Source organism: Amblyomma maculatum, chromosome 7 (assembly GCF_055883805.1).
Source record: "Amblyomma maculatum isolate TAMU_Amacu chromosome 7, ASM5588380v1, whole genome shotgun sequence".
Taxonomy (NCBI): domain Eukaryota; kingdom Metazoa; phylum Arthropoda; class Arachnida; order Ixodida; family Ixodidae; genus Amblyomma; species Amblyomma maculatum.
The window spans coordinates 89,359,366-89,381,064 of NC_139350.1; the positions used below are offsets into that span (position 1 = coordinate 89,359,366).

Below are 21,699 nucleotides of genomic sequence, written 5' to 3' on the forward strand. Positions count from 1 at the left end.
CGATCACAATCTCCTTCTCGGCAATAGAGTATCGGAGTTGCGCTGACACGGCTGTTCCCACAATGCACGCGGAGTGGCGTGACGCCTTAATCCTAAGTAGCACTTCCCCACATCCAAGTGATTTGAAACACTGGCACTGCAATGTCCTTATCACACGCTCACCTCAAAAACAGGCAGCTCGAATGCAAACGCTTGCGCTTTTTGACATGCTAACACAACCGCGAGATCAACTGCCTGATAGCATACGGCCACTACCGCGCAAGCCCTCCTTGTCACGCGGCCAAAGCTTTTCCTTTTCGGACATGGTTTCTGACATGCAGCGCTTATAGGAAAACAGAAGCTCGACCTATATTGAGTATATGTATGCATGATGATGCTTCAAATCGAGCCCCTCGGGCAGATAGGGCAGCCATACCAAATGTGGAGAATAAAAAAAAATGGCTGTGGATTAGCTCAGCTAGGCCAGGATATACGTAGCGAAAGCGTGTCGGTCTGGCACTGGGCTGCCTACTCCTCTCCAATCCAATTCAATCTAAACCCATCCAATCCAATCTAATCTAATCCAATCCAACCCAATCAAGTACACTTCATTCCAGTCAAATACAATCCAACCAATCCTGCCAAATTCAATCTAAACCAGTCCAATCGTGTCCAATCCAATCCAGTCCAATCTAATCTAGTCTAATCAAATCCTATCCTGAGTAAACGCTCGCCCGAAATGCTCCGCTGACTAGCATATCATCACAACTAATATTATCCTCATGCTAGAGAAGGAGAATTAGGATGCGCTACTCCCTATATATAGCTATGTTGTTGTATTAAAGACGAGACATCTTCTGGTTGTTTTTTGATTGCCAGATGGCGCGGCGAGCGCGCGACGTCCGTCAGCTGCGGTCAAGTGGTTCTATGCGGCTAATGGACAGCCGTGGTAAGCTCGGAGATCAGCCACGTTGACTGGTCCGGTTTCTCGACCACCCTGCACATGGCGAATAAAGTAAGAAAGCCGAGACACGCGATTTGTTACCGTGTAAGGGCCAGTCCATCGTGGAGCGAGAGAAGCAGCAAACCCTTTTGCTGCATCACTGAGTGGTGTTACGACCAAGCATCCGCAATTGCGCGCTCTATTGTTCGCCTGTGGGCATGGATAAGTTTTGTGAATATGTGGTGATGGTCCAATGGCTCTAAGTGAGCCTGTTTCCAGGAATCCTGTTTTGTAAGCATGTTTTGCTTTGTGGACAACCTGCAAATGCCAAATTGACCCTGTCAGGAGAACGTCTGGAAAAACACAAAGAAACGTCCCCCTGAGGGAAATAGCAGGAAGTGCTTTCTTTCTTTTGTTCACCCTTCCAGTCGAGAAGTGCTATCCTCCAGTGATGAATGCCTCCTATCCAAAGGAGACGACAGAGTGACATGTCCGCTAACGTGCAGGACAAGAAAGGAGCATGACTCATACGGCCATTAAGTGATTTCCCGGGAATGCAGGAAAGATTTGCAATTGTCGAAAAGGGACCATGTTGGGAGCCCTATGCGGCGCCACGTGCACTCGGGTTTCTGAGAAGTAAAACCCCTTGTCAGAACCAGCCTGTGGTTTCTTTGCTGAAGAATAGAAATGTACCTCCTCTCCTCGCCGTTCCCAAGCTTTTCCCGCCAACAAGTGATCACGCCCAACGAATGAATGCCGGACCAGTCAGTGCTTCAGACCATCAGTGCAGTGATGTGTTCGATTGGATGCCGATACCTGAGGGGCGTGCCCTGGATTTGGTTGGTCAGCATCTTCAGAGAGGGGCTGGACATAGGGGGTTTTTAAGGACGCTGCAGAGCACGAAATGTCGCTCTGAGCCCTGGGTAAACGGCTCATCCAGTCGCTTCTCGCTATGAACTCTTAACGCTTGCCATTTTGCTGATGTACCCTTCTTTTTCGTGTAAATAATCTTGTAAATAAGTTTCTTAAAGTGCCATTAAACCTGCTTGTACATATTTCACCAACTTCGAAGATTCAATCCTACTTCAACCCCGAGTCTCTGCACGCTACCAAGTGAAGGCCGGGTCGACGTAGCCCCAGCGTCACGACAACTGGTGACCAGCGTTGGGATCTGAATCTACAAGCCACATCTGATGACTGGAGGTGGGATCTGGATCTACAAGCTACAACATCTTGTGATCGGAGGTGGCATCTCAAGCAACAAGCAGGAGCAACAATCGGCCAACAAGAAAGCAGCTCGGAACATCGATCGCATGTGTGGGTGAGTGCTTGGCTTTTCTTCTGATGTGGACCAGGTTCTAGAACAGGGTTAAATTTTAGAACTGGTAAAAAGTGTTGAAACGCCTTTAGGTTTGGTAGTTTGCACTGTTGTTTTGGAAGTAGCCGACACTCGGAGCGATCATGGACCTACAAAAGCTGCAGAAACCGGAACTGTTGCAATTGTGTGAGGAATTGGGAATTGATACAAGTGGTTTGGCACGAAAACCTTTGATTATAAAGGCAATCACAGATTTGGGAACCGATGATGAGGAGCTCAGTGAAGCATGGAACCTCATCGGTCAAAAAAAGGAGCAGCTCAGACAGCAGAAAGAGCGGGAAAAAGAGGAAAAGGAGCGCGAACGTGAGAGGGAAAGAGAGGAAAAGAAGCTAGACATTGAGCTCCGGAAATTAGAACTAGAGTTGAGCAAGAGGTCGGGCGATTGTCCCCAGCTAGCGGTACCTCGTCTCAACAAGGAGGCAGATTTCAAGATGTCAAAGTACATGCAGCCATATGTGATATCAGGGGATATCGGTCTGTATCTGGCTAACTTTGAGCGAACCTGCGAAAAACTGTCCTTCCAGCGAGACACTTGGTCTCAGAGATTATTGACGGTTCTGCCCTGCGAGGCAGCGGAGGTTGTCGCGCGGCTAAGCAAGGAGGACGCGGACAACTACGAGAAGGTCAAAGCTTGCCTTCTGAGAAAGTATAGGCTTAGCGCCGAGGCGTTCAGACAACGTTTTCGGAACGCTACTAAGTCCAGGGACGAGAGTTACCCTGAATTCCTGTACAATTTAAGAGTTAATTTGGGCGAGTGGCTAAAGAGCACTGATTCCTACAGTGATAGGGACGCTGTAGTCGAGCGAATTCTTTTGGAGCAGTTTTATAACTGCCTCCCAGAAAAAGAAAGAAATTGGTTACAGGACCGAGGCGAAATTAAGTCGGCAACTGAAGCTGCCGAACTTATTGAGGAGTATGCTTCGCGCCGACAATTCAGTAACCCAGCAGTGGATAGGCCCCGCAATCCCAAGTTCAGTGTGAATAACCGTCAGGAAAAGCACTTTGCTAGAGTTGGAAACGAAGAAATGAAGGTTTCTTCAGGCAAACTCCCTAGAAAGGACGGCAGTGAGAAAAGGGGGGAAGTGACCAACGCGCAGAACACAAAGAATAAGCTTGAGGCTAGGAAGCCGCTCACATGCTTTAGGTGTAATGAGCAGGGTCACATTGCCGTCAACTGCCGGAAAGAAAAGATTGCTTTCTCGTATGTCAGTGACTGCGATGAAAATATGCAGCTTTTAGAACTCTACCTGCATGACCTAGTAGTCAACGGGAAGCCTTGCAAGGTACTGCGCGATTCGGCCGCAACGATGGATGTTGTCCATCCGGCGTATGTGTCGCCTTCCGACTATACAGGACAGTGTGCGTGGATCCGCCAGGTAGTGGAGGAACAGAGTGTGTGCTTGCCAATCGCGAACGTGGTCATCGAGGGCCCTTTCGGCAAGTTGACAACCGAGGCTGCCGTTTCAGGAAAGCTTCCCAAGTGCTATCCGTATTTGTTCTCCAACAAATCGGACATGCTACTGCGAAAGAGGGGCATCCTTTTCGGAGACAGAGTTGTGCAAGCCTTAACACGTTCAAAGGCGCGAGAACTAGCTACACTGCTCATTTCAGAAAAATCAACAGCGGAGGAAACGGCAGTTAAAACAGTGGTAAATGCGGAAAATAGCGGGTCAGAAAAGTTTGAGAGCGAGGCATCTCAGATAAGTCAACTTGAAAGTGAGCTTGATGAGACGCGGAATGAGGACGTTCTTGAGAGTAACATCTTGCCGCCAGTGTCTAGTAATCTCACGAGACTTCTAAGTGGAACCCGAGAGGACTTAGCTATGGAGCAAGCCAATGATCCCAAGAATAAGCTCGAAGTACAGTGGGAAGGACCTGCTAAAGTCGTTGCAGAGCTTTCTGACACTAACTACGCAGTGAAAATCCCCGATAGGCGTAAAGCAGTGCGCATTTATCATTGCAATCTTATGAAGCCTTATGTGCAGAGGGAAGCCGTGGTAAATCTAACGTTAAACCTTCCCGAGGAGATGGGGGACAACTTGATTTGCCTCAGCGGAAAAGGAAGCAACGCTCAGGAGCTTCTCAAAAAGACGGAGCAGAGAGGAGAACTAAAGAAATCCCAGCTGTCCGATCTGGGCGAAATAATAACAGAGTTTGAGGCCTGCTTCGTGGACAGGCCAGGCAGGACTGATTTGACTGAGCACGATATTGAGCTGACTTCAGACGTGCCAGTGCGATCAAGGTGCTACCGATTTTCTCCAAGGCAAAGAGAAATTCTGGATAGGGAAGTAACTCGCATGCTGGAATTGGGAGTAATAAAACCCTCGGAAAGCGATTATGCTTCGCCTATGATCTTAGTAGAAGCTCCAGGTAAAGACCCTAGGCCTGTGGTAGACTACCGAAAGCTAAATTCTCTCACCAGGGATCAAGTGTATCCTATTCCGAATATTGAGGAGAGAGTAGAACAGGTCAGTAGAGCGGCATATGTGACTACGCTGGACCTTACTCGAGGATACTGGCAAGTACCGCTCACTGAACGCGCCAGCAGATACGCGGCTTTCGTCACTCCGACGGGCAGCTACCAGCCAACAATGATGAGTTTCGGGCTCAAAAATGCTCCATTTTGTTTTTCCCGACTCATGGATAGGGTTTTAAAGGGGTGTGAAACATTCGCAGTGCCTTACTTAGATGACATTGCGGTTTTTTCCGACTCATGGGCGGACCATATGGTACATCTAAGAGCTGTACTGAGCCTTTTGCGTCAAGCTGGACTAACCGTAAAGGCCGAGAAATGTTGCCTGGCAAGGGCGACCGTGGACTACTTGGGTCACAATGTAGGTCAAGGTTTCAGGAAACCCAGCGAGATTAAGATTTCTGCGGTAGCAGACTACCCGCGGCCGAGCACGAAGACGGAAATTCGAGCATTCCTGGGTCTGACTGGGTACTACAATCACTACATCCCTAACTATTCAGCTTTGGCTAGCCCTCTGACCGACGCTCTCCGCAAGACAGAACCGACAAATGTAGTCTGGGACGAACAAAAGGAAGCCTCCTTCGTAAACCTGAAGGCTGTGCTGATTAGCCGTCCGGTATTGCGAGCTCCAGACTATGGCCGAGAATTCACGGTCCAGTGTGATGCCAGTGATCGAGGGTTAGGTGCTGTTCTCTGCCAGAGAGATGACGACGGTAATGAGCACCCCGTGCTCTACTTGAGCAGAAAGCTGAGTTCTAGAGAGAGGGCTTATTGCGCGTCAGAGAAAGAGTGCGCTTGCATTGTTTGGGCCATTCAAAAATTGCAGTGCTATCTTGGAGGGGCCAAATTCACCGTAGAGACGGACCATTGTCCCCTGGCTTGGCTGCAAACTGCGACATCGAAGAACAGTCGCCTTCTTAGGTGGAGCTTGATTTTACAGCAGTACAATTTTGAAATAAGATACAAAAAGGGGAAGTTAAATGGGAATGCGGACGCGCTTAGCCGCTCTTTCTAAGCGGTCCGAGATGTTCCTCACCATGTATCCAAATTGATAATCAGGTTTTTTTTTTTTTCGTGCGCTTGTATATGTGTGACTATGTAAAGCAGCACGTTTGGGTTTCTAGGAATACATAGGTCCTAACGTCTTGAGTGTGGGCTTTTCTCGAACAACAATGGCAGTTTTCTTTTGACCTGGTCTCTTCAGACGGGAGCCGAGTGCTTGCTTCGACATGTGGTTGAGTTTCAGACAGCTCGAGCAATTTGGCCTACAACAATCAAGACAACGCGACAAGCAACAGCGAGCTTCAAGCGTTCACGTGCAGGCCATTAAGTCGTCTCTTCATGCAGCAGCTGGGACTGCTGCCCTCCGAGACTCTTCTGGCGGGGGAGGAGGCTGTTACGACCAAGCATCCGCAATTGCGCGCTCTATTGTTCGCCTGTGGGCATGGATAAGTTTTGTGAATATGTGGTGATGGTCCAATGGCTCTAAGTGAGCCTGTTTCCAGGAATCCTGTTTTGTAAGCATGTTTTGCTTTGTGGACAACCTGCAAATGCCAAATTGACCCTGTCAGGAGAACGTCTGGAAAAACACAAAGAAACGTCCCCCTGAGGGAAATAGCAGGAAGTGCTTTCTTTCTTTTGTTCACCCTTCCAGTCGAGAAGTGCTATCCTCCAGTGATGAATGCCTCCTATCCAAAGGAGACGACAGAGTGACATGTCCGCTAACGTGCAGGACAAGAAAGGAGCATGACTCATACGGCCATTAAGTGATTTCCCGGGAATGCAGGAAAGATTTGCAATTGTCGAAAAGGGACCATGTTGGGAGCCCTATGCGGCGCCACGTGCACTCGGGTTTCTGAGAAGTAAAACCCCTTGTCAGAACCAGCCTGTGGTTTCTTTGCTGAAGAATAGAAATGTACCTCCTCTCCTCGCCGTTCCCAAGCTTTTCCCGCCAACAAGTGATCACGCCCAACGAATGAATGCCGGACCAGTCAGTGCTTCAGACCATCAGTGCAGTGATGTGTTCGATTGGATGCCGATACCTGAGGGGCGTGCCCTGGATTTGGTTGGTCAGCATCTTCAGAGAGGGGCTGGACATAGGGGGTTTTTAAGGACGCTGCAGAGCACGAAATGTCGCTCTGAGCCCTGGGTAAACGGCTCATCCAGTCGCTTCTCGCTATGAACTCTTAACGCTTGCCATTTTGCTGATGTACCCTTCTTTTTCGTGTAAATAATCTTGTAAATAAGTTTCTCAAAGTGCCATTAAACCTGCTTGTACATATTTCACCAACTTCGAAGATTCAATCCTACTTCAACCCCGAGTCTCTGCACGCTACCAAGTGAAGGCCGGGTCGACGTAGCCCCAGCGTCACGACAGTGGGTGCATGCGACGAAGGACTTTGTCGGCGACTGTGAACTCCAAAGGTCGCCTTCCCTTGTTGTGCTGGTTGCAGTGTTCCAGGCGGGCAAGGTCCAAGTTTTCCCTTGCCTCCTTCAGAGTCTCGGCCAAGTGGCTGGAAAAATCATGCGCAAATTTAGAATGGCTAAGACCCGGTAAATCAGAACCCATTCAGAGCATGCTCAATAGGGAACCTGAGCTCACGACCAAGGAGAATGGCCGCTGGCGTAAAACCTGTTGACCGGTTTACCATGGTTCTTGTGGCGAAGGCCATCTCCTGGATACGAGCGTCCCAGTCCTTGTGCTACTCCGCGAATGCCACCATCATAATCTTGAGATTTCGATTCACTCGCTCTGTAATGTTTGCTTGAGGGTGGTAGGGCATAGTCTTTTTGTGCTGCACGCCAAGAGCTTTGCAGGTATCACTGAATATCCTACCGGTGAAATATGTGGCGTTATCAGTGATAAGTTGAGCGGGGAAGCGGGTGAATGTTTCAAATAGCTTATCCCAAATTATCTTACAGTCTAGCCTACTCAGGAGATACAATTCTACCCATTTCGAGAAATGATCAGTGATTACTAACAAGTAGAGATTCCCTTTCACTGATCTGGGATAGGGACCCATTATGTCGCAGGCTGCGGTTTCCCACGGGTATCAGCTCTCTACAGGTTGCATGAGGCCCGGTAGTTTTCCTTCCCTCGGCTTCGCGGTCTGGCAGGTATAACAATTGCGGACGTATGTCAGGACATCCCTTCTCACGCGGGGCCATGTTTCGACGCGATCCAATTTGTCATACGTTTTCTTGCCATCGCTGTGGCCTGCGAGGCGTGTATCGTGAAAGTACTCTACAAAATGCTTGCGGAGGCCCTTAGTAACGGCCACACGAAATGCGGACTCACCACTCTCGGTGTCCGCAGCAAGTATATACCGCAGGAGCCAGCCATCTTCTGCTTCCACGTAGCTGTCATAGCTTCCGTTAGGCACTCGGCTCCCTGTAGTGTTGACGCTGTTCAGGGTTTGGCGTATCTGGTTGCACTGGTCGTCTGAGAGCTGAGCTTCGGGCAGCTGTTGACGGGACACTGCAGTGTGCCCCAGGTGTCTGCAGGAGCTGTCACAGCGTGGACAACGTGCACCCTTCCGGAGGAGCTGATGGAGGGGTCGCGCTAGGTCAGCGCAGTTTGGGATGAAGTAGCGGTAAAATCCCACCATGCTCAAGAAACGCTGGAGACTATGTTGGTTGATGGAGGAAGCTGCAGAATGGCCTGAAGTTTCTCTTCATCCGGGCGAACTGTGCCCTGTTCCACAATGAAACCAAGAAGGTTGATTGTGCTTGTCACCAACTGAACCTTGCCGGGGTTAATGATGATGCCCGCATTCTGCATTCGTTGAAGGACATTGGTTAGATGAAGGAGATGTTCTTCTAAGCTTTCTGAGAACACTACTACGTAATCCATGTAGGCCATAGCGTAGTTAAATTTAGCGTCTCCCAGCACAATATCCATTACACATTAAAATGTAGCAGGTGATTTGCACAAATCGAAAGGCAATCGCACAAATTCGAACAGTCGCCGATAGCAAGTGAAAGCAGTTTTCTCAATGTCAAAGCGGTCAATCGGGATTTGCAGAAAACCCCCATTGCAGTCAAGGGTTGTAAAAAACTTAGCTGACCCAATTGAGTACATGACAGAGTCAACTGACGGGAAAGGGTAAGAGTCTCGCACTCTCACAGCGTTCAGACGTCGATAATCGACACACAAGCGGGCTATGCCATCTTTCTTAGGCACGAGAACAACAGGGCACGCCCAGGGGCTTTTTGAGGGTCTCATCGCACCGGTAGCCACCATTTAGTCGAGGGCAGCATCCAGCTGTGCTCGCTTGAGGACATTCAAGGGCCTTGGATTGAGTCGGATCGGCCGGGCACCGCCCGTGTCGATCTTGTGAGTTAGTACGTTGGCCTTCCCCGTTGCTACAAAGGGGCTGAGCACTGTCTCGATTCTACATTTTCCGCTGCTGACCCCCTGAAGGACCTCAAATACCGATTCCTGTAATATCGGACGAATGGCCGTTTGTGGCAAGCAGCTGCGACTGTGGCTCAGCGGCCTCGGTCGTGAACGCAAATGCTTCTGTTACGGTGCCGTACCGGTAGGTACCCTTACCGAGATCCATCACGATTCCTGCCTTGACTATGAAGTTACGGCCGAGTATGACCGGCCAGGATAGACCGGGCAGGTGTAGGAAACGCTGTCTAATCTTTCGGCCGCTTATAGAAATTGTGAGGCGGGCTGCTGAGGTTGCGGGTACTACATGAGTAGACGCCATACGAAGGCTAGTATTTACACTCCGAAAATGTAGATGTTTTGCCTCACAGGAATTCTTTACGTGATCTCCAAAGACTGCACTGTAGAAGCTGTGTCTAAAAGGGCTGGAAGTTCAAGTCTGGCCATTTTGATCGAGACTAGCGGAGTCTTGTCTAGTTGGTTTTGATCAAAGGAAGAGGTCGACGGTACTGCACTCACCGTGCGGTCGTAGGGTTTCTCGGGGTCTGACTCGTGCACAGCAGGTGGTGACACTGGCACCTGTGGCGATAGCATCTGTGTCGATTCGGGCAGGAGATGTAGCGAATGGGTCAGCTCTCCCGGCGGTTGGCCGCATGTGTGCGGCCTGGCAGCTGGATGGTACGACGACCGAAACACCCTGTCCTGCGGTGTCCTGAATCTGCGAATCGGATTACAAGTTGCACCCGGGGGCGACACCATTGCACCCGAAGGTGAATCCCACGTTGCACCCGGTGGCGACACCCACGTTGCACCCAAAGGCGGCATTATGGCACTCGGTTGTGACATCATTGCACCCAAAGGCGACATTATGGCACCCGGTTGTGACATCATTGCACCCAAAGGCGATATTATGGCACCCGGTGGTGACATCATTGAACCCAAAGGCGACATTATGGCACCCGGTGGCGACATCATTGCACCCAAAGGCGACATTATGGCACCCGGTGGTGACATCATTGCACTCAAAGGCGACATTATGGCATCCGGTGGTGACATCATTGCACCCAAAGGCGACATTTGGCACCCGGTGGTGACATCATTGCACCCAAAGGCGACATTTGGCACCCGGTGGTGGCATCATTGCACCCAAAGGCGACAACGTTGCATCCAAAGGTGGCACCGTTGCACCCAAAGGTGACACCGTTGCACCCAAAGGTGACACCGTTGCACCCAAAGGTGACACCGTTGCACCCAAAGGCGGCACCGTTGCACCCAAAGGCGGCACCGTTGCACCCAATGATGCATGGTAGATGGCAGCGGCTGCAGGTGGTGTCCGTGATTTGCGCGTTCTGACGTTCGATCGCCCAACTGCTGCCACACAAGGGGTACCTGCGTATGGCAAGAAGACACGGGGCCCCGTCTGACCTGCCACCCCATGCAATCGGCTCGTCACCTAAGGAGGCGCATCAGGGCTCGTGACCCCGTGCAAGTCGCCAGCCCCCGTAAGGCAGCCTGGCGTCGCCAGGCCGCATGATGCCGATGATCCAGGCCACGCAAAGGATGGCTCAAGGCAGGTCTCCGCCGGGGGAGGCGGCTTGTACTGCAGCTCCGCCGGGAAAGATGTCTCGATGCGGGATGCTTCTCTAGCCATGTAATCGAAGTCCGCGAACTGGCGACGCCGGAGGTATGGCTTGTACCTTGGATGGCACCGATGTATGGCATGAGCCAGCTTCTCTGGCTCCGGAGCTGCATGATCTGCCCGCTCATGCAGCTCTTGAAAACTGCGCTAAAACTCGAGCCAACCCTCGTTTTCTCCTTGCGTCCTGGAACAAAGCTCGTCCTTCATACGAAATACATAGTCAGGCGGCAAAATCTCTTCTCGAAAACGGTCATAAAATCCTGCTTTGTTGCGAACGGCCGCTGTCTAAGTCTCCAGGTTGCTGCGGAACCTACCAAAGCTACAGGCAGCACTTGCGTGGCCAAAGCGCTGTCCGAAATTGCCATTGCCATCTAATAATCGTAGATTTCATGAAGAAAATCGCAATCAGATTTCTTGTCGGCGTATCCTTCAAATCTTGGCACGGGCAAATTCAGCTGCAGCTGATTATCGCGATACAAGGGAGTGGGAGCTAACAAAACTGCCTTGCTTCCTACCATTTCTCTGTGCCATTGATTCAAGTAGCTGGGACAGTAGGTCAAGCATTCTGCTACCGAAGTCTGACGGTTCGCTTTTCCTGTCTCCCGATTGCTCATGCCCGGAGCCCGCCTGTGTGGGAGGCCGAACTGCCTCTGTCAACTGGGCGCTTGCACCAGGTAAATTGAAATAGTCCGACATCCTTATGCACGAAACCGGATGAACCTCAAATTGCGACACTCGCGGAGCAAGCCAAAGCTCGAGCTGAAATCACGTTGGGCGCCAGATGAAGGCTCCGCCTCCTAGTATACGGGCCGCGAGCCATGGTCTCGCCCGACGAGTGAAAAACGAAGTCTCTTAAAAACACCGGTTTATTCCGCATCAACAGAAAAGTATTAAAAAAGAAAGAGCATTGGACAAAACTGCGCTGAAAATATGCCGTCGAGGTGCGCGACAATGGACGATCAAGAATAAAACGACACAAGGTTCAGGGCTTTACCGCGGCTACACAAAACACACTGCAGCGCGAATAGGGCGAGTAATAGGGCCAAAAACATTGCTTCTCGCGTGGCAGCAACTCACGCTAATACTCCTAAGGCATCCTTGTAGGCACTGATTCCGTCTTCGTCTGGCAGGACCCGTCGTCCGTGTACATCCTGCCGGCCTGTGACACTCACTGGCCGCCCTTTGCTCGCCGGCCGCCCGGCGAAAAAGCCACAAGCCTTGCTTCCGACGCGCTTATCTACCTTCGGTTTCGCGCCGGTAACATGCCGCCCCGGCTCCAGGTAGCTCGCGCATGTGTACTCGCGCCAAGGTCTATGCTCGCGCTGCCCAGCCAAACAACAACCAAAACAGGAAAAAGCGCGCGCGGTTTGAAACACTAAGAGGCGCTTTGGGGCCCCACACTACATATATATATGCAGATCAATCAAGGGGAAATGAGGGTGCTCGTTATAATACATGAAGGAAAGAAGCCAACAGTCGGCGAGGCCAAGGAAAGCGTTGGGGATGGTACTTTTATGTCTTTTTTTTTTAATGTTTACTTGGATAAGCACAGAAATTAGTAATGTAATCTGTTTAGGGGAAAGATAATTAGACACAAAGTAGAAGAAAAAACAACGTGCCGATGGTGGGATCCGAACCCATGACCTCCGAATAACGCGTCCGGTGCTCTACCAACTGAGCTACATCGGCCGCTGTCCCCCCTGCTACTTTCTTGGGTATTTATGTTGTCTGTATACGAACCTTGAGAGTGTTCACCAGCGCCACCCTCAGCCATAGCGGCGGACGTGGGACGTCCTTTGTTACCGCCAGCGTCACGTAGAACGTGATCAAGAGCGAGGGCGAAAGCTGTGCTAGAACCCTCTCACGCTACCTATGGCTTCAAGACTGCCAGAACCGAGACCCCCGTAAGCTACAAGCAGATCAATCAAGGAGAAATGAGGGTGCTCGTTATAATACATGAAGGAAAGAAGCCAACAGTCGGCGAGGCCAAGGAAAGCGTTGGGGATGGTACTTTTATGTCTTTTTTTTTAATGTTTACTTGGATAAGCACAGAAATTAGTAATGTAATCTGTTTAGGGGAAAGATAATTAGACACAAAGTAGAAGAAAAAACAACGTGCCGATGGTGGGATTCGAACCCACGACCTCCGAATAACGCGTCCGGTGCTCTACCAACTGAGCTACATCGGCCGCTGTCCCCCCTGCTACTTTCTTGGGTATTTATGTTGTCTGTATACGAACCTTGAGAGTGTTCACCAGCGCCACCCTCAGCCATAGCGGCGGACGTGGGACGTCCTTTGTTACCGCCAGCGTCACGTAGAACGTGATCAAGAGCGAGGGCGAAAGCTGTGCTAGAACCCTCTCACGCTACCTATGGCTTCAAGACTGCCAGAACCGAGACCCCCGTAAGCTACAAGCAGATCAATCAAGGGGAAATGAGGGTGCTCGTTATAATACATGAAGGAAAGAAGCCAACAGTCGGCGAGGCCAAGGAAAGCGTTGGGGATGGTACTTTTATGTCTTTTTTTTTTAATGTTTACTTGGATAAGCACAGAAATTAGTAATGTAATCTGTTTAGGGGAAAGATAATTAGACACAATGTAGAAGAAAAAACAACGTGCCGATGGTGGGATCCGAACCCACGACCTCCGAATAACGCGTCCGGTGCTCTACCAACTGAGCTACATCGGCCGCTGTCCCCCCTGCTACTTTCTTGGGTATTTATGTTGTCTGTATACGAACCTTGAGAGTGTTCACCAGCGCCACCCTCAGCCATAGCGGCGGACGTGGGACGTCCTTTGTTACCGCCAGCGTCACGTAGAACGTGATCAAGAGCGAGGGCGAAAGCTGTGCTAGAACCCTCTCACGCTACCTATGGCTTCAAGACTGCCAGAACCGAGACCCCCGTAAGCTACAAGCAGATCAATCAAGGGGAAATGAGGGTGCTCGTTATAATACATGAAGGAAAGAAGCCAACAGTCGGCGAGGCCAAGGAAAGCGTTGGGGATGGTACTTTTATGTCTTTTTTTTTTTTAATGTTTACTTGGATAAGCACAGAAATTAGTAATGTAATCTGTTTAGGGGAAAGATAATTAGACACAAAGTAGAAGAAAAAACAACGTGCCGATGGTGGGATCCGAACCCACGACCTCCGAATAACGCGTCCGGTGCTCTACCAACTGAGCTACATCGGCCGCTGTCCCCCCAGCTACTTTCTTGGGTATTTATGTTGTCTGTATACGAACCTTGAGAGTGTTCACCAGCTCCACCCTCAGCCATAGCGGCGGACGTGGGACGTCCTTTGTTACCGCCAGCGTCACGTAGAACGTGATCAAGAGCGAGGGCGAAAGCTGTGCTAGAACCCTCTCACGCTACCTATGGCTTCAAGACTGCCAGAACCGAGACCCCCGTAAGCTACAAGCAGATCAATCAAGGGGAAATGAGGGTGCTCGTTATAATACATGAAGGAAAGAAGCCAACAGTCGGCGAGGCCAAGGAAAGCGTTGGGGATGGTACTTTTATGTCTTTTTTTTTTAATGTTTACTTGGATAAGCACAGAAATTAGTAATGTAATCTGTTTAGGGGAAAGATAATTAGACACAAAGTAGAAGAAAAAACAACGTGCCGATGGTGGGATCCGAACCCATGACCTCCGAATAACGCGTCCGGTGCTCTACCAACTGAGCTACATCGGCCGCTGTCCCCCCTGCTACTTTCTTGGGTATTTATGTTGTCTGTATACGAACCTTGAGAGTGTTCACCAGCGCCACCCTCAGCCATAGCGGCGGACGTGGGACGTCCTTTGTTACCGCCAGCGTCACGTAGAACGTGATCAAGAGCGAGGGCGAAAGCTGTGCTAGAACCCTCTCACGCTACCTATGGCTTCAAGACTGCCAGAACCGAGACCCCCGTAAGCTACAAGCAGATCAATCAAGGGGAAATGAGGGTGCTCGTTATAATACATGAAGGAAAGAAGCCAACAGTCGGCGAGGCCAAGGAAAGCGTTGGGGATGGTACTTTTATGTCTTTTTTTTTTAATGTTTACTTGGATAAGCACAGAAATTAGTAATGTAATCTGTTTAGGGGAAAGATAATTAGACACAAAGTAGAAGAAAAAACAACGTGCCGATGGTGGGATCCGAACCCACGACCTCCGAATAACGCGTCCGGTGCTCTACCAACTGAGCTACATCGGCCGCTGTCCCCCCTGCTACTTTCTTGGGTATTTATGTTGTCTGTATACGAACCTTGAGAGTGTTCACCAGCGCCACCCTCAGCCATAGCGGCGGACGTGGGACGTCCTTTGTTACCGCCAGCGTCACGTAGAACGTGATCAAGAGCGAGGGCGAAAGCTGTGCTAGAACCCTCTCACGCTACCTATGGCTTCAAGACTGCCAGAACCGAGACCCCCGTAAGCTACAAGCAGATCAATCAAGGGGAAATGAGGGTGCTCGTTATAATACATGAAGGAAAGAAGCCAACAGTCGGCGAGGCCAAGGAAAGCGTTGGGGATGGTACTTTTATGTCTTTTTTTTTTAATGTTTACTTGGATAAGCACAGAAATTAGTAATGTAGTCTCGGTTCTGGCAGTCTTGAAGCCATAGGTAGCGTGAGAGGGTTCTAGCACAGCTTTCGCCCTCGCTCTTGATCACGTTGTACGTGACGCTGGCGGTAACAAAGGACGTCCCACGTCCGCCGCTATGGCTGAGGGTGGCGCTGGTGAACACTCTCAAGGTTCGTATACAGACAACATAAATACCCAAGAAAGTAGCAGGGGGGACAGCGGCCGATGTAGCTCAGTTGGTAGAGCACCGGACGCGTTATTCGGAGGTCGTGGGTTCGGATCCCACCATCGGCACGTTGTTTTTTCTTCTACTTTGTGTCTAATTATCTTTCCCCTAAACAGATTACATTACTAATTTCTGTGCTTATCCAAGTAAACATTAAAAAAAAAAAAGACATAAAAGTACCATCCCCAACGCTTTCCTTGGCCTCGCCGACTGTTGGCTTCTTTCCTTCATATATATATATATATATATATATATATATATATATATATTGTTACACGGGAGAAAGGCCGGTAGGTGCACTTTTCTATTAACAGACAATGCGATGCAGCAGCTAACAACCAGCAGCGGTTCGTTCACAATTCGTCTCCTCCATACGAGCTGCTGGCCGATGACTCATTCACACTCCTTACAATGTGTGTGTGTGTGTCCCAGCTACTTGTGCCAAAGGCTAAACATAGATAGGCCAGGGAAGCCACGTAGCATACCCGTCTTGCGCACCACAGGCCATTTTTGTTTTGAAAAAACAATAATTGTGTTACTTTTTTAATTCACTAATGTTGACTTCAGACAATAGGTGTGGTTTCCAAAGTTGGAGAACAATTTCAGGAACCCCAATTCCATTTTTTTTTTCTTTATTGCGATAAAGAAAGTCGCGCGTGTATCTTTTATTCCGAGCTCGAGAGGAGCCTGCGAAGTGCAAAAATAATCACGTGACAAGCGCATCGCGCGCCACGATTGTGTTGTCCTCAGCCATGAATTGAGTGAACCAAACGCACCTGCGGCTGTCACTCCCAGTTCCAGCATTAGTCTGATTAGTTGGCGATGGCTGCAGCCCCCTCAGCCAGCCCGCCGCGCTAGCTGCAAGTTGTACTTCACATGCGCCGACTGGCCACGCGGACGAAGAAACCACCGCAGACATATCGGCCTGTCGTTGCAAACAGAGCTATGCAGTTACGACAGCATCTGACATTGGTTACTCAAGCCACAGTTGAGAACAGCCCAATTGTGGTGCACGAATGCGCCAGTCACATGATTTTCTTTGTGTGTGTGTGTGTAAATCGCGGGCTTTCTAAGGAGCTCGAAAAGAGATGCACGTATGACTTTCTTTATCGAAATTAAACATAATGGGGGTTATGAAAGTGCTCTCCAAATTTACAAATTACATTTATTCTCTATAGTCAATATTAGGTAAACGAGATAAATTACCTAATTGATTGATTATGAGGTCATTAACACCGATTCTTGGGCTAGTTGGGGCGTGCTTGAATTGGTGAAAAAACTGCGCAGAACGATGCACACCACAAAAAAGAAAACAAGACCCAGGCACTACTCACAACTAAATGTTATTGAAGCCAGGAGGTACCTTTTATTAGGTAGTTTAAAAGGGAAAGAAGGGTGGCATGAAAAAGAGGGGGAACAAAAACGACCATCGAGAACGCAGAGGCCGGGAAACGGCCTAGAAAAACTAAATAAAAAAATTATGGGTTAGTGAATAGTAGCATCTAAAACCTTAAATTCAGAGCCAAGAAGAGATGAGGAAGGGTGCTAATATACTATACCGCCAAACTTCTCAATGTAAAACGCCTCCAAACTAACATGCGCCATTTTATCATTACTGTTTTCAAGAATCTTCGTCACATTCAATCGCACGACTCGCATCTGTTGCACTTGATTACATGCGCAACCAAATGGGCGTCATCATCATGATCATCAGCCTGACTATACCCGCTGCAAGGCGAAGGCCTCTCCCATGTTTCTCCAATTAACCCGGTTCTGTGCTAGCTGCATCCACTTGACCCCTGCGAACTTCTTAACCTCATCCGCCCACCTAACTTTCTGCCGCCACCTGCTACGCTTTCCTTCTCTTGGAATACAATTTGTTACCCTAAGCGACCATCGGTTATCCTCTCTTCGCACTACATGTCCTGCCCATGCCCATTTCTTCTTCTTAATTTCCACTAGAATGTCGGTAACTTGAGTTATTTCTCTGACCCACACTGCACGCTTCCTATCTCTTAATATTACCCCTACCATTTTTCGTTCCATAGCCCTCTGGGTTGTCCTCAACTTAAGTAGAACTCTCTTGGTTAGCCTCCACGTTTTAGCCCCATAGGTGAGTACAGGCAAGATGCAACTGTTGCATACTTTCCTCTTGAGCGATACCGGTAAGCTGCTTGTCATAATCTGCGAGTGCTTGCTAAATGCGCTCCATCCCAATCTTATTCTTCTTGTGATTACCTTTTCATGGTCCGGATCTGCGGTTACTACCTGTCCTAAGTAGACATATTCGCCTAATACTTCCGGTGCTGCGCTACCTAATGTAAACTCTGTTCCTTCCCGGGGCTGTTGAACATTACCTTAGTCTTCTGCATATTGATTTTCAAGCCTACCTTTCCACTTTTCCTCTCTAAGTCATCAATCATTATTTGCAGTTCATCCCCCGAGTTGCTTAGCAAGGCAATGTCATCAGCAAATCGCAGATTACTGAGGTAATCTCCATCTACCCTTATCCCTAACTGCTCCCATTCCAAGTCTCTGAATACTTCCTCTAAGCAAGCTGTGAATAGTACTGGGGAGATTGTGTCTCCTTGCCTAACACCTTTTTTTATGGTAATTTTGTTACTTTCTTTATGCAGAACTATGGTTGCTGCGCAGCCACTATATATATCTTCCAGCACTTTCAAGTACGGTTCGTCTACCGCCTGATTTCGCAATGCCTGCATCACCGCCGAGGTTTCGATTGAGTCAAATGCTTTATTCTAATCAATGAATGCTATGTATAAGGGTTGGTTATATTCCAAGCATTTTTCTATCACCCGATTGATCGTACGGATATGATCGATAGTAGAGTACCGTTTCCGAAAACCTGCTTGATCCTTTGCTTGGTTGCAGGCTAAGGTTGTCCTGATTCTATTAGCGATTACCTTACTAAATATCTGATACGTAACAGACAGTAAGCTGATTGCTCTGTAATTTTTAAGGTCCTTAAGAGACCTCTTTCTTATGAATGAGGATAATGTTTGCATTCTTCCATGGTTCCGGTACCGTCGATGACACCAGGCACTGCGTATACAGGGTGGCCAGATTTTCTAACACGATATTCCCCCCGTCCTTCAACAAATCTGTAGTTATCTGATCCTCTCCAGCTGATTTCCCCCTTTTCATAGTTTCTAATGCTTTCTTGACCTTGTCCTTCGTCACTGGTGGAACGTCTCACTGTTTTTCCCTACCGCCAATCTCATTATGGTCCTGACTACTTTGGCTACTGTAGAGATTTGTATAGAACTCCTCGGCTACTTTGACTATCTTATCCATATTCGTGATGACGTTGCCGCCTTGTTCCTTATCGCATACATCTGGTTTTTGCCTATGTCCAATTTCTTCTTTACCCCTTTAAGGCTTCCCCCATTCTTTACAGCATGCTCAATTTTCTCCATGTTATACTTCCTTATATCGGCCACCTTGAGCTTATTGATTAGCTTTGATATCTCGGCCAATTCTATCTGGTCTGTTGGATTGGAAGCTTTCATATTCTGGCGTTTCTTAATCAAATAATTCGACTTCTTAGAGAGCTTACACCGGTATCCTCTCTAATTATCCTACCGCCTCACGCACTCAATAATGATATCTCTGAAATGATTGTTCATTGCTTCTAGGGTAATGTCGCCATCCTCAGTTAGAGCTGAATATCTATTCTGTAGCGAGATCCTGAACTCCTCTGCCGCCCACCCCCCCTCACCGCTAATTCGTTGATGGGTACTAATCTGTTGCATTCCTTCTTTAGATTTAGGCTAATTCGGGACCTCACCATCCTGTGGTCACTGCATCGCACTTCCCCGACTACCTCTACTTCTTGTATAATGGCGGGGGGTAAACATGAAGTCAATTTCATTTTTAGTCTCCCCGTTAGGACTTTTCGATGTCCATTTCACGTTCTTGCGTTTGCTGAAGAGGTATTCATGATTCTTAAGTTATTGCGCTCTGCAAACTCGACTAGTACCTCCCCTTTGCTATTCCTAGAAGCACTGCTATAGTCACCTACTGCTTGATCTCCTGCCTGCTTTTTCCCTACCTTGGCACTGAAGTCGCCCATTAATACAGTATACTGCGTCTTTACTTTTCGCATTGCCGATTCTACATCTGCGTAGAAGCTTTCAACTACCTGGTCATCATAACTACATGTGGGTGCATAGGCCTGTACCACCTTCAGTTTATACCGCTTATTAAGCCTAATAACGATGCCTGCCACCCTCTCATTAACACTATAGAATTCATCTATATTACCCACTATATACTTATTGACAAGGAAACCTACTCCTAGTTGTCGCCTCTCCGGTAAACCTCGATAACACAGTATATGCCCATCCTTCAGTACAGTATATGCTTCATTCGGCGTTCTAACCTCACTAAGCCCTATGACATCCCATTTCATACCCTCTAGTTCCTCTAACAGCACTGCTAAACTAGCTTCACTAGGGTTCTAGCGTTAAACGTTGCCAGGGTCAATTTCCAATGGCGGCCTGTCCAGCGGAGCCATGACAGGCCGCGTGCGTACTTGTCCGTTAAATCTGATAAATGTTGGGCATGGTCCCCCAAACGCTCGTTGATATCGGTCAGTTTGGCCAACATAAACCTTCCAAACGTTAATAGAATAGCGTAGACCACTGCAACAGAACATTTGGTAATAGGAGAGTTGTGCTTTATCCGGCAGACCCCCTTTCTTGAGTTGCAGATTCGGGGGAACAATTTTCCCAGCTTGTTGGAGCCGAAAAAACGACACTCACGCCAAGCCTGTTGGCAACTTTCCTCAAGTTGTGCGAGATTTTTTGTATTTAAGGCACAACTAGCGGCTTCTGTGTCCTCCGACGATCCTCTCCGGTATTGCTCCGTGTTCCGTTCTTGATTTTTTGAATGAGTGTCTCGCAAACAGCAATCAACACAGAAAAGGAGAACTCAGGAGTTGAAAGCCGGCTCATCTGATTTTGGAAGCTAGCCTGCAACTGATGCGGGCACGATTTCTTGATAGAAGACTCTAAGCAGTGCAAGGCTATTGCTTTTTTTTACCGTCTTCGCATGCGTAAAATCATGAGGCAAAAGATCTTTTTTCAGGACGCGGGTAATAGCTCCAGCAAAGGTTTATTTCAAGAATAGGTAAGTTTCAAATCTAAAAACTGTAAACCATAGTGTCGGGTAGTTGATGGGGAAAAGAGAGCCCAAGTCCATATTTGTCAAAAGCGCTTAAAACATCACCTACTGCTTAGGGGTAGGTGAAGGAAGCTTACTTTCTCAAAAGTACTAAAAAATCATCCACATACCTAAAAGCTTTTAACATTCCCTCTCCTCGCACCCCCCCCCCCCCCCCACCCTACCTCCATCTAATGAAAACTTCTATCTAAATAAAAATTTATCAACTTTTGTTAAGAAAACGTCGCAAAGGACAGGGACCACGCAGGACCCTACATAGACACCATTGCGCTGCATATTGGCCTCGAGATCGAGCAGAGTCGCCACCTTGCGGCTCAGCGGCGAAACCTACTCAGTGTGGATGCGTTTTCGCGTCGCGTGCCAGCCCGCAGTAATTTACGCGCGCGCATGCGGCGTGCACAGGAGTGTTTTCGTTTGTTTCGCATTTCCTGTGAGCTTTTGCTTACCCTATATGCCTCTTGCAAAATAAATATGAACAGTCTATAACCCCACGTTGCTTTAAAAAATATATATACTTTTCCGTATCGAGCATCATGCTTGGATAAGGACATCATCCATCGCGGTCTTCGACGCCTGAGATCCTTTGACATGCAATGTCTCAAACGAAGTGGTACTGTCGTTACCACCGTCTCAAAGCAAAACAGGTTGTTGCCGTCAATAAAAGTTAATGCAAACGCTCAGAAATCGCATATTCCCATTTCTGTTTGGAATACCGCAGCTACTAAAACATATGTCACCGCAGACTGCACTTGAACAGACCACTCTATGCCTACTATGCCGTCTGTATGCACGATAGAATTGTGTGTGTTTTTTTTGTTTGTTTTTTTTTGCTTTTAAACCTCTGTCGCGGTGTCTCAATGGTAAGGGCGCTCGACTGCTGATTTCCAGAACGGGGGA

At 48.6% G+C, this 21,699-nt stretch overlaps 4 non-coding genes across 4 annotated transcripts; all 4 read right to left on the minus strand.

Moving 5' to 3' along the window:
• Positions 1-12,924: 12,924 nt before the first annotated feature.
• On the minus strand, positions 12,925-12,997 carry TRNAT-CGU (transfer RNA threonine (anticodon CGU)). The gene has a single exon. It is a non-coding gene; the product is annotated as a tRNA-Thr (tRNA).
• A 428-nt stretch (positions 12,998-13,425) lies between these two features.
• On the minus strand, positions 13,426-13,498 carry TRNAT-CGU (transfer RNA threonine (anticodon CGU)). The gene has a single exon. It is a non-coding gene; the product is annotated as a tRNA-Thr (tRNA).
• A 430-nt stretch (positions 13,499-13,928) lies between these two features.
• On the minus strand, positions 13,929-14,001 carry TRNAT-CGU (transfer RNA threonine (anticodon CGU)). The gene has a single exon. It is a non-coding gene; the product is annotated as a tRNA-Thr (tRNA).
• A 929-nt stretch (positions 14,002-14,930) lies between these two features.
• TRNAT-CGU (transfer RNA threonine (anticodon CGU)) lies at positions 14,931-15,003 on the minus strand. Its single transcript has one exon. It is a non-coding gene; the product is annotated as a tRNA-Thr (tRNA).
• Positions 15,004-21,699: the final 6,696 nt, after the last annotated feature.